Below are 8,364 nucleotides of genomic sequence, written 5' to 3'. Positions count from 1 at the left end.
GAGACAGAGAGAAAGAGGGGACAAAGCAATCCACTTGGTCATTAGACTCCAGGCTCTGGGCTGTGATATTTCCCAGGATCTGGAGGGGCTTCTCAGGCTTATAGGGCCCAGAGTTGGGGGCAGGAGGTTTGCTCTGGGTCTGCCAGGCTCACCCCCACCAGGCAGCCCTTTCCAGAGGCATCAGACTGCGCAGGCGCTGCTGGAGTCTAGGGGGTCCTGGGGAAATGTCTCTGGGCTTCCCAGACTGAAGAGGTGACTTTGGCTGACCCCTTCTCACCTTCCTGCCCGTGTCTGCAATGGAAGGTGAAGGGGACCCCACAGAATCCTAAATCTGGGATCCCAGCTCTCACCCTGGGAGGGCCCTTGGAAAGTCCTGAGTCCAGACCATCTAGGTGATGGGAGGGCACCGATGCCCAGAAAGGTCAGAATAGACTCAGCCAGGGAGCCCCCGTCTCCAAGGTCCAATCCTTGGGCTGCTTCCCCGCTCTGCTGGCTTGACATGATCCAGGATGCAGCAGGGGAAGAGTGGAATCCTTGAGTCTTGGGACAGGAGACAAAGCGGGGAAAAGGGAAGAGAGTTTTCCAGCCATTCCCTGACAAGAACCTGCAGCCTCCTGGCCAGGAGGTTTCCAGCTTAATCCCACGTCAGGGCTGTGGAACTGAAGTGGGTGGTGGGGACTGTGGGCACCCTGGGGGGGTGGGGTGTTCAGCTGGGCTTTGAACCAGATTCTGAAGGTGAAGTGGCTGGAGAGGATAGAGAGGGAGGCAGAAATGGGCGGCCGGCCAGGCCTTGCCTACCCGTGCCTCCTCCCCCCAGCTGTCCAAGGGAGCTCAGAGACAGGTGCTGACACAATCTAGGCCCTCGCCTGGAGCCCACTGTGGCCGACTGGCCAAGACTGCCAGTGTCCTATTGCCCGGCTGTGCCCAAAGGAACTTTGATCTGGAAAGAATGAGAGTGGCCCAGAACTGTGACCAGCTCTCTGGGGGTATTCGTGCGTGTGTGTGCGCGTGCATGTGTGCGTGTGTACGTGTATGTGCGTGTGTGTGCATGCGTGTGCGTGCGTGCGTGCGTGCGTGCGTGTGTGTGTGTGTGTGTGTGTGTGTGTGTGTGGAGATCAAGCGACCCTGAGGCTGCTGTCACTGGCTGTAGCCATGATACTATCTTCCCCAGCCCTCTAGCACTGCCTGCCCCTCTTAGAGGGCTGGCCTAAAGCAGAAGAAAGTGTCTGGTCTGGCCTGGTCTGGTCTGGCCTGGCCTAGTTTAGTCTAGTCTGGCCTGGCTTGGTCTGGTCTGGTCTGGTCTGGCATGACCTGGTCTGGTCTGGTCTGGCTTGGTCTGGTCTGGCCTGGTCTGGCTTGGTCTGGTCTGGCCTGGTCTGGCTTGGTCTGGTCTGGCTTGGTCTGGCTTGGTCTGGTCTGGCCTGGCCTGGTCTGGTTTGGTCTGGTCTGGCTTGGTCTGGTCTGGTCTGGCCTGGCCTAGTTTAGTCTAGTCTGGCCTGGCTTGGTCTGGTCTGGTCTGGCATGACCTGGCCTGGTCTGGCTTGGTCTGGTCTGGCCTGGCCTAGTTTAGTCTAGTCTGGTCTGGTCTGGCCTGGCCTAGTTTAGACTAGTCTGGTCTGGTCTGGCCTGGTCTGGTCTGGCCTGGCTTGGTCTAGTCTGGTCTGGTTGGGCCTGGTTGGGCCTGGCTGGGCTAAGGCTACATGTAGGTGAGGAGAAGCATCTACCCCACCCCATTCTACTTTTGCTCTCCTGTGGGAGCCTGGGTTTCCGATGGGCAGGCACTTTAAGGGTCAAGTTTGAGAGGCAGTCCAGCCTCCTGGAGATAAGGCTGAACTTGGAGTCAGGAAGAGCTGGGTTCTAATTCTGTCTCTGCTGCTTCCCTGCTGAGGGACTGAGAAAAAGTAAGAGGGCCTCTCCTTTGTCTCTCGGTAGAGTGAGGGTTTGTGTTGGAAGCTAGGTACTCTGTATTTTAGGGAGCAGATAACCTCTGAGGTCTCCTGTAAGGTCTATGAGACCCCTAGCCTGCCCTCAGAGCTCACAGTCACACTGGGGAGCCGAAAGCTCCTCCCAAAGCAAACCAAGGGACTTACAGGAATAATTTGGACACTGGGAGTTCGTGCCCCACAGAGGGCTAATTATGGGGCAGTGCCCCCAGCTGAAGCTCAGAGGAAGCTGAAGGAGGGGGAACTCAGGGGGGGCTCCCAGGGAGGGGCCAGTCTACTTTGGAAGGTGAGCAGTGCTTTATCCACTGTGCCACCTAACTGCCCCCAATAGTTTTTTTTTTGGGTGAGGCAATTGGGGTTAAGTGACTTGCCCAGGGTCACACAGCTAGTGTTAAGTGTCTGAGGCTAGATTTTAACTCAGGTCCTCCTGAATCCAGGGCTGGTGCTCTATCCACTGCACCACCTAGCTGCCACAATAGTTGTTTTTTAAAACATGCTTGGCACAATCCCTGGCACACAGTGAGTGCTGAATAAATGCTGATTCTGTCTCCCCCTCCCCAGAGAGGCAGTTTGGGGGTGGCAGGTCCCACAGCAAATAGGGTACATCACGAAGCTCCCAGCTGTGCAATTCAGGTGAACAACTGGTCACAGAGACTGATAGAAAGCAGATAGGGTTCTGGAAGGGACTGGAAGGAGTGTGCAGTGTTATGATCCACTACTCAGTGGTCTGGAGTTTCAGCAGAAGCTGCCAGACTTGGGAGACGTGAATAGAAAGGAGGACGTGCAGTCTCTGAACTTCAGAGCCGTGATATCAGTTGGAAAGAACACCTCCTGCCCTAGGGAGGGGCCACAGGTGTGCAGGCAGGAGCCCATGGGAAACCTGGTGAGAAAAGGAAACCGGACCAACAATTCTACTGGGAAAGACAAGGGCCTAAAGGGATGGCCCTCTGCAGGTCAGGCTAACCTGGGAATTCCACCTGCTGGATACAGCCATGGAGGAGGAAGAGGTGGGTGCAGATATGGACAGATGTGACAACGGTGCCCAGACCTTCCCAAGTCTCTGTGACTCCAGGGAAGTCTTCCTGAATCTTCCAGGTCTCAGAAACCTAACAGCTACTTCCCTCCCTCAACATTTACAATCCCTACAAAAAGCCCTAGAGTTATATCAAATCCACTTTAATATTCTGCATGGTAGAGAATGACAGGAGAGTCCCTAGTGAGTGAGTAGTGAGAGGCAGCTTCAGGGACTGTGAATGACTCAACTGCATCCACATCACAGGAATAGATTCCAGTAGTATAACATGCCCATCTGCCACACACCCACAACAGGCACATGTAACGATTGAAATGATGCCACCGGCTAGAGACTTACTGTAGAAAAGCTCCATCATGAGGTGAACTCTCTGAGGGCAGGACCATGAGTCTTTTCTTTGGCGTCAGGAAGTGACGTTTGCTGGTGGGAGGAAGAAGGGGGAGCCTGGCGCTCTGACTCGCTCTCTTTCCTGAGGACTCTGGCGGAGAGCGGAGCTAGAAATGCGCTCTCCCTTTAATAGATAGATGAATCTAGGCCTTTCTCTCTTTACCAAATTCTTATTCTCCTTAATAAATGCTTAAAAGCCTAACTCTTGCTAAAGCTTATAATTTATTGGCGACCACTCATTAGATATTTTAGACAGAATAGCTAGAATTTTAAGCCTTAACACACACCCATAATGCATACCCATGACACACCTCCTAAGACACGCATACCATGGCATGCACACTCGTGACACACCCACGACACACACATTCCTGGGACACTTGTGACCAGCACATCTTTGGTCCGACCCCTGGCCACGCATGCCTATGACACACTCATGGCAATACTTCCATGACACACGCTGATGACCCGCACACCCATGGCATGCACACTCATGACACACTCGTGACAAGCACTCCCATGATATACTCCCGTGACATGCACACCTAAAGCACATAAGCAAAGAATTATAAGTAGCCACAACAACCCCCCCAAACCCTACGTGGTTTCTGGCAGCAACAACTGGACTGTGTAGTCTCAATATGCGCCTAATTGTTACGACAGATACAAACACATAAACCGTCTAATGGACAGAGCTACAGACCTGTAAGACCCAGGCCCCACACAGGTCATGGGCCCTGGCTGCTCAGGCACCCCGGGGGGCTGGGAAGCTGCACAGAGAAGTCCTGGATCCAGCCCCCAGCTGAGTGCCCTGGGCACACAGCAGGAGGGCCACAGCAGAGCCAGAGCAAGATGACTCAGCTTATGGCTACCCAAGACCCCAGCTGACCCTACTCTAAAGTTGTGTTGGACAGAGGCTTCGAGCTCTCTCCTCCAGGAAGGCGTCCTGATGCCCCTCCCTGAGGGCCCCCTCCCTGAGGTCAGCTAGCCTCCCTTCTCCCCTTCCTTGGCTCAGTGTGGTTGGGGAGGGGCTGGGGGGGCAGGGAGGTTTTGTGGGGGAGGGGTTGGAGGAGTGGGGAGGCAGGGAAGGGATGAGTGACCCACTGTGGTTTTGTGGGGGAGGGGCAGGGCTCAGGCTAACCTTTTCTTCCTTCCTGGGGCACTGAATGATTAGCCCCATCTCTTCCCTGGGCCTGGGGCCCCCAATCTAGGGCCTGGCTCCTCCTCCTCCCCTCCCCTCCCCTCCCCTCTGCTCCCCTTCCTGCAGCCCAGATTCTGACTGACACTGACTTTTGCTGGTTGAAAGAAGACACTGAGTGCAGATAGGCCTTGAGAAGCACTTCTAGGCCTGGCGGGTCACTGCCTATAAATAGTCCCCACCCCCACCCCCACCCGCTCCTGTGGGCCGGTGGGGGTAGTGAATAGAGTTAGCTTTGATTGGGGAGGGGAGGGAGGGACCTACAGGGGCTGGGCTCCCCTGGCCCTGGGAGCCGTCATCAGAGATATTTCCTTTGGCCCTGGGATGATTTTGCCAGGAGAAGGCCGACTCCCAGTTCCTGATGCCCCCCATTTATCCTGCCCCTGGCCCCAGAATGGAGTGATCCATCCCGGATCTGGAACCAGGGAGGAGGGTCCAGACAGGTCCCCCATGGAAACTGCTGCCTTTTGGGAACAAAACAAGCCCATAGCCTCTTATCTGCTGCTCCCTTCCACCCTCCTCCTCCTCCTCCTCCTCTCTTCTCCCCCTTTCCTGATGTCTCAGTGGGGCTGCCTCCTTTCCTCCTCTTCCTTTTTTCCTTCCTGCCTCCCCAACCCCTTCTCCTCCCACCTCCATGGGCAGCTCCTGGGGCCCAGAGGAGCCCAGCCCCTTGGGGAGGTGGGAAGGTGGGGATGGCTCCATGCAGACCCTTCCCTCAGAGGCTGAGCCCTGAGTTCCCATTTGGCTGTCCTGGCTTTTGTTCCCTGTCAGCCGGGTTTCCTCCCCAACCCCAACCCCATCTCCTTTCATAGTCATTTACTTTGGATCCTATAGTCCCTGCCCCCTCCCTCCCCCTCCCCCCTGCCCAGCTGTCAGCTCCTGTTAGAAGTAAACCTTTCTTTTCAGGGGGAGAAGTGGGATCCAGGGTGTGTGTGTGTGTGTGTGTGTGTGTGTGTGTGAGCATGACTGTGTGTGTGAGCATGAGTGTGTGTCAGAGTATGCATGAGTGTGAGTGTGCATCTGTGTGAGTGTGCATGGTGAGTCTGAGTCTGGGTCTGAGTGTATCTGTACATCTGTGTGTGAGGTAGGGGGTAGGTGTGATGTGTGGGTGTGAGTGGGTATGTGGGTATCTGGTATATGTCTAAGAGCATGAGTATGAGTGTGCATCTGTATGTGAGTGTGTGGTGAGTGTGTATGAGTATAAGGGTATCTATGTGTGTGAAGTGAGTGTGTCTGTGTGTGAGTGGGTATCTCTATGTGAGTGAGGTGTGTGTGTGCACACAGGAGCTTGGAGAATTTCACCTCCTCCCCTCTCCAGGCCAGGGAACAGCAGGGACTGGGAGGAGGGATAGGGAGAAGGAAAAGGAAGTCCTGTGGGTGGGGGCTGAGCAGCCATAGATATAGTCCTGCCCCATGGGACCACTAATGCGTTGATGGAGGAGGGAAAATTCTGGGAATGGAAACTGGAAGCTGTGCTCAGTCCATCCTTCCGCAGTGGAAGCAGCCCTTCCTGTACTGTGCCCCAAGGGGAGCCTGTGAACCCTGCCTGACCCAGGGGACCTTAGATCCAGAACCAATGGGGCAGCCTTGGGCCCCAAGAAGGACGATTTGCATTCTTCAAAGGTAGCTCCTCTTCCCATGGCCTTCAAGGGGCTGTGCACCCTCCCCTGTGTGGTTGGGCAGCCCCTCTGTCACCTCACAGCTGGTCTTTGAACACTGCTGTGGCCAAAGGACCCCATCCTGGGGAGGAGACCCCTGGACCTGAGGGAGACTGGGCCTGCACTCAGCGTCTCTTCTGTTGGGTGGGTCCCGCCTGGCCTGGGCTGCGGCCTCGGCCTTTGGAGCCCATGGCACTCGTTTCATGCTCATTGGCTGTGGGGGAGAACCTCAGAGCGGGAGTCAAGGTGCACTTCTGTGTATCCCTCTCATGGGTGGGAAGCCAAGGTCCAGCTAGAGCCCACCTGCCCAGAGTCACTCAGAGAGGATCCCCAGCTCTCAGGGTGAGGCCAGAGACTCGTCCAAGCCAGCTTTGGGCCCCAGTGTGACTGTGTGTCCCCTCTTGGGCCTGGGCTATGATGCAGGGGATGGGGAGGGAGGGGGTGCAGAGAGAAGAGGAGCAGGAATGCCCACATTGCCCAAGCACATACACCTGGCTCTTAGAGGTGTGCACAGATACCAGAATGCACAGAAACAAGGCCATGTGCTCATACTTACACACCTGCCCATACATGAGCAAGACCTGAGCAGTGGAGATGTCCCACCAAGGGTGTCCTCTGGCCGAAAGCGGGAGGCCCTGCAGGGCTGAAGGAGGGAGAAGCTGGTCATCTCCCTGTTCTGCTGTGCCTGGGCAGATGTGGTCTGGGAGGAGGCCAGTGAGACTTGAGATCTGCTCCCCATCTTCTCCCCATGCCTGGCCTCACTGACCCTGGCCGACTTGGGGGCCTTCCCACGCCTGGTTCATCCCCTATCTTAGGCTTGCCTTGTCCCAGGAGTTCCCACTGGACCCCCTTGTTCCAGGCTTCCAGCTCCCCCCTTATCAAGAGCCCAGCCTGGATCTTGTCACGAAAGATAAGCAAGGGGAGGTTTCCTCCCCCAGCACTGGGGAGGAGACTGAGGCCTCCAAGGGCAGATGTTTCCAGGCTGGGGCAGCTGCCCAGGGTCTGGGTTGGGGGTCCCTCTTTAAGACACAGAGGAGACATAGGAGATGTCTTCCTGCCTCGTGTCTTCCTTCAGCAATCAGTCAGACTTAGGGGTTTTGAGCTCCAGAGCTGTCCCAGGAAGAACCAGCATCCAATCATGGCTCAGTGTGGAGGACAGAGCATGGGAGGATGGGGGTGTTGGTGGTGGCTCCTGGAGGAGCAAGTGGGAGGTGGGAGGCAGACTCCGGAGCCTGTGACAGGCCTGAGTCTGCCTCCCAGGGGGAGGGAGGAGGAGCCCTGGCCACAGCAGGAGATGCTAACCGTGTGCGTGTGTGTGTGCGTGTGTGTGTGCGTGCGTGCGTGCGTGCGTGCGTGCGTGCGTGTGTGTGTGTGTGTGTGTAAGGTACTTCCAAGTGAAGCCCTCCCTCTTCCTGCCTCTGGTCCATCCCTCAGAGTCTCTCCCCCTCAGGTGCCTAGGCTCTCTTTCCTCCTACCTACAGACTCAAATCTCTCCATCCTAAAAAGGATTCTGTTCCTTCATCAAATCAGCTTTCATTCACTGACTTGCTCATTCATTCATTCATTCATTCATTCATTCATTCATTCATTCATTCATTCATTCATTCAGCAAGGATTTGTAGTGGGTCTGTCTTGGCTCACTCTCCCAGAGCCCAAGGGATTTGAAGTGTCTCTTCTACTGTCATAGGCTGAAGGTCCCATTGAAAGGGGCTAGTAACTTGTGTCCCAATTCCACAGAGCTGTTCTTCCTTCCCTTCCTCCCTCCCTCCCTCTCTCCCTTCCTTCCTTCCTTTCTTCCATACCCAGCCTCTGGTCCACCTTCTCCATTTCTTCACCATTCATTCATTCTTTTTTTTTAATAAACATTTTTAGGGGCAGCTAGGTGGCACAGTGGATAAAGCACTGGCCTTGTATTCAAGAGGACCTGAGTTCAAATTTGGCCTCAGACACTTGACACTTACTAACTGTGTGACCCCGGGCAAGTCACTTAACCCTCATTGCCCCCCCCCAAATAAAAATAATTAAAAAAAAATAAACATTTTTATTTATAGTTTTAGGTTCCAATTTTTATCCCTCCTTCCTTTCCTCCCTGAGGTGGTAAGCAATCAGATATGGGTTATACATGTACAATTACGTAAAACATGA

The sequence above is a fragment of the Dromiciops gliroides genome, chromosome 3, assembly GCF_019393635.1.
Source record: "Dromiciops gliroides isolate mDroGli1 chromosome 3, mDroGli1.pri, whole genome shotgun sequence".
NCBI lineage: Eukaryota > Metazoa > Chordata > Mammalia > Microbiotheria > Microbiotheriidae > Dromiciops > Dromiciops gliroides.
This window is presented reverse-complemented; position numbering follows the sequence as displayed.